Here is a 9,218-nt window from a genome sequence, read left to right as displayed (position 1 = left end):
GTCGGACGCAATTACTATCCTTGGTAGAAGCAATAGTAAAGCTCACCCTTATGATTTTTCGGTCTGGCACAAGGTCCTGTCTTTGACCACTATGCAACCACCGTTCTTACGGTTGACACCTGATTTAGTTCAGGTAACCTAATGAATTCCAGGTGAATTCCTAGGATTTTACGTTCAATGGTAATGAACGCATTGAAAATAGGGTTTTCAGAAAACAAATCGATTTGTAATTTTGATCAAAATATTTTCTCGTTCAAGCTCGAGTTTAGATATCATTGAATTCCATGAGTTTGTAATTCTCAATCTTTAAGGTGAATCTCAAGGATTGAGTAATATCATGCTTAAAAGCTGATTTTTAATCTTTAAGGAGATTATCCTTTCTGGGGATCTGATTCATTAGTCTTATCAAGCTAATTTGCATGGTGCCCCCCATTGTACGAGATAAATTCTTCTAATGGTTAGGATAAATCTGACCACTTGGCGACCCTGTTTAATGCTGAGGTTCGTGGATTTCCTGCTGATTTTAGTGATGACTTTTCTAGATTTTTCGTCAACCTACAGCTGGTCTGGACGACAACTTCATGACCTAAATCAAGAAGCGCGTGTCTTTTTCGGAAGACTTTACTTCCTTTTAATGATGGAATTGATTCATCGTGTAGATCCATCTTTCTTTTCTTTCATCGGGTAAAACAGTTTAGTTTAGTCCAAAACAAAAGTATTTTCAGTTATTTGTTACAGATATATGTGACATATGTTTAAGATAACTTGGTAAATTTTCCCACACTTGGCTTTTATTTTCCTTTTTATCGTCCTCTATTCCATTTTAAATGAATTTTAACATTTTGGTTTGTTTCTCAATTTATGTCCTTTCTGAGGTAACAATAATTTCGGTGTTAAAACCTAGTTTTATCGTTCATAAATATGTATAAACATGATTTTGAGTTCATTTAATTGAAAATTTTGAAAAATTTTACTAGATTTGGGTAGTCAGTATATAAGACTAGGGCTGTTCTTTATTATCAGAGAGCACTAGATTCTAATACAACTACTACTTTACTAGTATTTTTAATGGTAACCCAGTGTTTAAGATAAAAATTTTAAAATCCGAAAGAATTTAACCCCTTCCCACACTTAAGATCTTGCAATGCCCTCATTTGCAAGAAATCAGTAACAATTTAAATTATTGAGGGTGATTTGTGTGAAAATGATTAAATTTTACCAAAGTTTCCAAATATATTGGCGTTTGTTTGCTGAATGATAAATGGTGCACATCATTTGTTCATTCCGTCTTGTTGTTATTTCACATATATTTTGCATCTTGTCGTCAAAATTAGTTGCTTTTGCTGAACTTAATGCCAGTCTTTGAAAATGCGTTGTTTTAACCTGTTGTGTACATAAGATAAACTGCAAACATATATACATATTTTTGAAGTTTGGTATATTACCCCACATTCAAAAATTATTAAAATCTAAGAATAAAAGTTAGAAAATTATAAAAACTATTACAATATTAACATAAGTATTAAACGTATCAACATTACAAATTACAAAATAAATAAAACTAAGTAGACTAGGGATGATATTGATACCAATAGGGGTTCCATGCATAACCATAGGTGCTATAAAATGCTTCGGCAGGGTTATACGTAGGATACGGTGGTTGCATCTCTATAGACCAGGGAGGGAATATGGGTTTTGGAGTAGGAATATAGTTTCTACCTATATGTTGGCAATGAGCTATGATTTGGTTTTGATGAACTTGCCAATCTTCAAATGCTCTCTGTCTAGCATTTTCGTACTCCTGTGAAGCTATAAACCTTTGCATTTCTTGCATTTCATTTCCCCCTCCTACATTACCTTGCTGTTGGTTTCTCTCAACCTGTGGATGTCTACCATGGTATTGTACTGCGGCGTTATTTCGCCTCTTCAAAACTTTCGCACCATGGTATACATTTAAACCTATAGTATCGCGGGGTTCTGGTTCTTCGACTAATAATCCCCCCCGACTTATATCCACACCGAAATATTCAGCAATCAAAGTAATAAAAATACCACCTCCTATTATGCTATGCGGTCTCATCCCCCTAACCATAGCTGATAAATAATAACCCACACAATAAGGTATACTTACAGCGCTTTGTGGGTCTCGAATACACATATGGTAAAACAAATCCTGTTCATTTACCTTTTCCTTGTTCTTACCTCTTTGTGTAATCGAATTAGCTAAAAACCTATGAATCACTCTTAATTCAGCTCTATCTATATCCAAATAAGAGTAATTTCCCCCTTTGAATCGGTGATGGCTTGTCATTTGACTCCATACACCATGTGTATCAAAATTTTCATCTATCTTTCTACCATTTAGTATCAACCCTCTACAATCGGCAGATGCTAACTCCTCAGGCGTATATATACGTAAAGTCTGAGCCATGTCTAGTAAAGACATGTGGTGCATCGAACCTCCTAACAAAAATCTAATAAAAGATCGATCGGTTAAACTAGCTACCCGATCATTTAATTCTATACTACACAACAATTCTTCACACCATACTTTATATACAGGTCTACGCATGGTGAATAAACGTACCCAGTCGTTAAAAGTAGAATTACCATACCTCTGTGCAAGTAATTCCCTAATTGGCCCGGCCAATTCTACAGCTTCTAATGGTCCCCATTCTATGACCCTCGGTACCTCAACAACTTTAGAATGAAGAGTATGCAAACCCCTTTGGTATTTTGGATAATCTATCCAAAGTCTGTCAAATCTCAGGTTCGGGTGCAAATCTTCCAAGTGCATATCAGAAAATGTCATGACTGGATGAGGTATATCTTGCTTGTAGTAGTTATCCACCTCCTGTTGTTCTGCATTCTCAGCAGGAGCATTGCGAGCTTGGGATGAAGATTCACCCCTTTCAGTCTGCAAAACATATCAAACACAATTTTTGTGCATCCAAATATGCATTAGTGTCAGCAAAATCATCAATCAAAATAAGTACAATGACATGATCAATTTATATCAAACTTAAGCTCATTTTCATATTTTTATCAAATCTACACTTTTTCAAATAAGCATATACGAAAATGTTCGCCAAGTTCATAAGCATTCAACTCAAATAACATGTCAAAATAATCATTACTAGCAATTAAACAAGTTTCAAATGGCATTATCTCTCAAAAATCAAGTTCATGAATTTTTAGACTTGAAAAAGTCCACTTTAATTCTCAAAATCATGTTTAGGCTCAAAGTTTGGATCATTTAACTACCTAAACATGTTACACTACTTAATTTAACAACAATTCATGACAAAAATCGGCCATAACCCGTTTATATCAAAAAGCCCCAAATTTGCTCAAGAACACAAACCCTAGATTACTCAAAATTTGAAGTTTAAGGCTTCTAATCATGTTAAATAGCATCAATCTAGGTTATACAAGCATAATACATAAGCAATTTAAGCATAATTACACTAAAAAGCATCAAAATCAAATTGGGGAAAATTTGCTCAAGAACACTAATTTTCGGATTAAATGGTGTTTAGGTGTAGAAATTTACCGTTTTTCTTGAGTAATTCCTTGATAGCATCCTTCTCAACATGATTTTAGTAAAAGATTTGATGATTAACGGTTAAAAATTGTGATTTTGGGGGTTTTTTTCGTGTATTTTCGGAGTATTTTCGCTGTGTTTTCTTTTTTCTGTGTTGGGACTGATCAGTTCGATCAGTATATATTTTTTTTCTGGATTTTTCATTCTCCGCGAGTCGCGGTGGATTTCCCTTTCAAACTCCGCGAGTCGCGGAGTTTGTATATTTTTTTTTTAAACATCTTATACTAATTAAAACAATTAAGTAATTAATTTTAAAATTTTGTTTCCCTTGTTATTTAGGACGAGGTCATTTCGGATCGATGTCCTAGTCCGTCCCTCGACAAAATTTTAAAATTTGTCTTTTTGTAGCGATTGTTTTAAAAGCTAAGATTTTTGGGTTTTTTTAATGTTTTTGGCATACTTTAATTCAATAAGATTAAAAATAATGATAATAAAAGTTCTTGTCCCTTCCTCGGGTAAAGCAATTTCGGTTCAAAGACCTAGTCTTCAACTTACGACGAATTTTAAAAATCATATTTTTAACTTAATGAGATAAAGTAAATTTTGTTTTTAAATTCACACAATTTAAATATAAAATTCAAAATTAATATTAAAAATTCACACCAAACTTAAAATTTGAAATGCATAAAATTAAAAATTCATATTTTAAAAATTAAAAATTCACACCAAACTTAATTTAAAAATTCATATTATAAATTCACACCAAACTTAATTTATAAATTTTTCAAATATTTATAATTTTAAATATATTGTTTTTACAAAGTTTACAATATTAATTTAAGATTTAAATATTAATTTTAAAAACATGGTAAAAATAAAATTAAAAATCTTTTTGGATTTTTATCCCACTTTAATCAATCAAATATTATCAAAAATATGCGCCCCTCTTTTCGGTAAAGTAATTTCGGTTCCAAGACCTAATTTAACTCATGACGAATTTTTAAAATATTTTGGGTTGATTGATTAAAGATATTTATACCTTAAGAATAAACGTTAAATTTCGCAGTGATGTAATAAATTTTTGAATGATATCAATAATTTCGGTCGCCAAACCTAATTTTATTCAATACCAATTTAATACTTTATAGCGAACAAATTAGCGTTTATTATCAAAAGGTTAAAAAAAAAATAAAAAAAAAAATAAAAACTGTACAGACTTACCTGTGAAATAGATTTCTTAGTTATATGATCTATCCCATTCATAAGATAGTCGGTTTAATTGGTTTTCCATGGCTACATAGGAGTAACCTCGAGCATTCAGTGTCTTTTCTTCTAAACATATGAACGGTCCGTCTCTGCATAAAGTAACAAATTCGGTATTTGAATAGGTTTGATTATTTGAACATTTACCTCCATGTGACCATTTTCCGCATTTGTGACATCTTTCTAGGTGTCGTGCTCTTCTTTTCGCTGTGGATTTTGATTTTCCTTTACCAAATTGTAACTTATTATCTTCGCATCTGGATTCTTTTCTAACTCCGTCCATTCTTTCTCTGATTACTGATACTATTTCACTCGGAAGTGTGTCATTGTTACGTTTAGTGATCAAAGCGTGTAGCATTAGACCATGGTTTAGTTCACAGGCAGTCTTCATTTTGTAAAAACCTAAAAAAATATAAAAATTCAGAATGGGGGGAGAAGACTAGTTCTTTAGGGTCTGCTAGGGAAAGACCATTCAGGTTCCATTTTTGAGAACTACACGAAAACATATAATCTAACTCTAACAGAAATACATATTATCCTTTAAAGACTTGATTCTCCCCACACTTAATTAGCTGTGGTGTCGAAATTGTGATTAACTTCGTTGTCGACTTCCATCGGACTATCTATGTAGTGTTTAACTCTGTGACCATTAACTTTAAATTCAATCCCATTTGAATTTATCAATTCTACCGTTCCGTATGGGAAAACTCTTTTGACTATGAATGGTCCAGACCATCTTGATTTCAATTTTCCAGGAAATAGCTTGAATCGTGAATTGAAAAGAAGAACTCTGTCTCCTTCTTTAAATTCTTTTGAACTTCTAATTCTTTTATCATGCATTTCTTCGTTCTTTCTTTATAGATTAACGAATTTTCGTATGCTTCATGTCTTAATTCTTCTAATTCGTTTAGTTGACTTAATTGTAGACGTCCGGCTTCATGTAAATCAAGATTACATGTCTTCAAAGCCCAAAATGCTTTGTGTTCAATTTCTACTGGAAGATGACATGCTTTTCCATAAACAAGTCTAAAAGGTGTGGTTCCAATTGGAGTTTTGTAGGCTGTTCTAAAAGCCCAGAGTGCATCCTCCAATTTAATGGACCATTCCTTCGGATTTGATCCTACGGTTTTCTCTAGAATACGTTTTAAAGCTCGGTTGGTATTTTCAACTTGTCCACTTGTTTGTGGATGATATGCGGTGGAGATTTTATGAGTTACTCCATATCTTTTAAGAACTTTCTCAAGTTGATTATTACAGAAATGAGTACCCCGATCACTTATTAAAGCTTTCGGTGTTCCAAACCTTGCAAAAAGATGTTTTAAAAAGTTGACTACAACTCGTGCATCGTTAGTTGGGAGAGCTTGTGCTTCCGCCCATTTAGATACATAATCAATGGCTACGAGAATATATAGATTATTATGAGATTTTGGAAATGGACCCATAAAGTCAATACCCCAAATGTTAAATACTTCACATACTTGGATGACATTTTGTGGCATTTCATCACGTTGACTTATTTTTCCGGCCCTTTGACATGCATCACAGGATTTGCAAAGAAGGTGTGTGTCTTTGTAAATTGTAGGCCAATAGAATCCAGCATCATAAACTTTTCTTGCTGTTAGTTGAGGCCCATAATGCCCTCCTATTGGTCCTGTGTGACAATGGTTTAATATTTTACTAGCTTCATCTCCAAATACGCATCGGCGTATTATTCCATCGGGACAACTTTTAAACAGATGTGGATCTTCCCAAAAATAGTGTTTTATATCACTGAAGAATTTCTTTCATTTTTGGTACGATAATCATTTTTCAAGGAATCCACAAACTAAGTAGTTTGCATAGTCTGCAAACCATGGAATTTCTTTATAATCTATCTTCAATAGATATTCATCAGGAAAGTTGTCTTGTATGGCCGATTCATTTAGAACTTCTAATTCGGGATTTTCAAGACGAGAAAGATGATCAGCGGCGAGATTTTCTGCTCCTCTTTTATCTCGGATTTCAATATCAAACTCTTGTAAGAGTAAGATCTAACGGATTAATCTTGGTTTAGCATCTTGTTTCGAAAATAGGTATCTAAGAGCAGAATGGTCGGTATAGACCACCGTTTTTGCTAGAACGAGATATGATCGAAATTTGTCAAAAGCAAAGACAATAGCAAGGAGTTCTTTTTCAGTAGTTGTATAGTTCGTTTGTGCTCCTTGTAACGTCTTACTCGCATAATATATAGGTTGAAATCGTTTTTCAATCCTTTGTCCTAAAACGGCTCCCATTGCAAAATCACTTGCATCGCACATTAGTTCAAATGGTAGATTCCAATTTGGTGTTATCATGATCGGCGCATTAGTTAGTTTCTCTTTAAGAATATTAAAAGATTTGATACACTCATCTGAAAAGATGAATGGAGCATCCTTTTCTAGGAGTTTATTCATAGGAGTGGCAATTTTAGAAAAATCTTTTATGAAACGTCGGTAAAAACCGGCATGCCCTAGAAAACTCCTAACTCCTCTAACATTGGTGGGATGTGGAAGTTTAGCAATTACATCTACTTTAGCTCTATCCACTTCAATTCCTTCTTTTGAAATTTTATGACCAAGAACGATGCCTTCTTTAACCATGAAATGGCATTTCTCCCAATTAAGTACTAGATTTGATTGTTCGCATCTAATAAGCATTCGTTCCAGATTAGCTAGACATGATTCAAATGTATCACCGAAGACTGAAAAGTCATCCATGAAAACTTCCATGCATTCTTCTATCATGTCGTGAAAAATCGCCATCATACACCTTTGAAAGGTTGCAGGGGCGTTGCAAAGTCCAAATGGCATGCGTTTAAAAGCAAAAGTACCATAAGGGCACGTGAATGTGGTTTTCTCTTGATCTTCGGGTGCTATTGGAATTTGAAAATATCCGGAAAAACCATCAAGAAAACAATAGTAACTGTTTCCGGCTAATCTTTCCAACATTTGATCTATGAAAGGTAAGGGAAAGTGATCTTTTCTGGTGGCGTCATTTAATTTTCTATAATCAATACATACACGCCATCCTGTTACAGTCCTAGTAGGAATAAGCTCATTTTTTTCATTTGTAATGACAGTCATGCCACCCTTCTTAGGCACGCATTGAACTGGGCTTACCCATGGACTATCAGAAATTGGATATATCAAACCTGCATCTAGCAGTTTAATAATTTCTTTCTTAACTACATCTTGCATATTAGGATTTAGTCTTCGTTGGCGTTGCACATACGTTTTATGACCTTCTTCCATAAGGATTTTATGTGTGCAATACGAAGGACTTATTCCTTTAATATCATGAATCTTCCATGCAATGGCTGGTTTATGAGCTTTCAACATAGAAATGAGTTATGATTTCTCATTTTCAGTAAGAGAAGACGATATTATTACAGGTAATTTAGATTCACCATGTAAATAAGCGTATTCCAAATGATTTGGAAGTGGCTTTAACTCTAATTTCGGTGGTTCTTCTATCGATGATTTATATCAATATCTGTCTTCTTCTTTTAGCATTTGAATTTCTTCTGTTGTTGGTTCATATCCATTAGCTATAAGTGTAGCTAACATTTCAGCTTCATCAATTGGTTCATTACCTTCTCCTAAAGAACATTCTCCTGTTCCTTGTAATTCTGGAAATTCTTCTAATAATTCTGCATGTGCATCTATAGTTTGAATATAATAACATGTATCATCTGCAGATTGTGGTTGTTGCATTGCTCTATCAACTGAAAAGGTAACACTCTCATCCTCTATACTTAGGGTCAGTTTCTTACCGAACACGTCTATCATTGCTTTAGCCGTGTTTAAGAATGGTCTTCCTAATATGAGAGGAACTTGAGAATCTTCTTCCATGTCCAAAACAACAAAATCTACTGGAAATACTAAAGTACCAACTTTAACTAGCATGTTCTCCATTATCCCTCTAGAATATTTTATTGATCTATCGGCTAGTTGTATGCTTATTCTGGTTGGTTTCAATTCTCCAAGGTCTAGTTTAGCGTATAGTGAATACGGCATTAGATTTATACTAGCACCTAAGTCTGCCAATGCTTCTATTGAACTAAGACTACCCAGAAAACATGGAATTGTGAAACTTCCTGGATCAGATAGTTTTTCTGGTATCTTATTCAACAGCACTGCTGAACAATTAGCAGTCATGGTAACAGCCGAGAGTTCTTCCATTTTCTTTCTATTTGAGATTAGATCTTTCAAGAATTTAGCATATCTAGGCATTCCTGAAATCATATCAATGAAAGGAAGATTTACATTTATCTGTTTAAACATATCCAAGAATTTGGATTGCTCGGCTTCAAGTTTCTCTTTCTTCATTTTACTCGGGTAAGGAAGTGGTGGTTGGTATGGTTTAACATAAGGTTTAGCCTTAACTGTGTTAT

The sequence above is a fragment of the Rutidosis leptorrhynchoides genome, chromosome 6, assembly GCF_046630445.1.
Source record: "Rutidosis leptorrhynchoides isolate AG116_Rl617_1_P2 chromosome 6, CSIRO_AGI_Rlap_v1, whole genome shotgun sequence".
Lineage (NCBI taxonomy): Eukaryota > Viridiplantae > Streptophyta > Magnoliopsida > Asterales > Asteraceae > Rutidosis > Rutidosis leptorrhynchoides.
Note: the sequence above shows the minus strand (reverse complement) of the source record.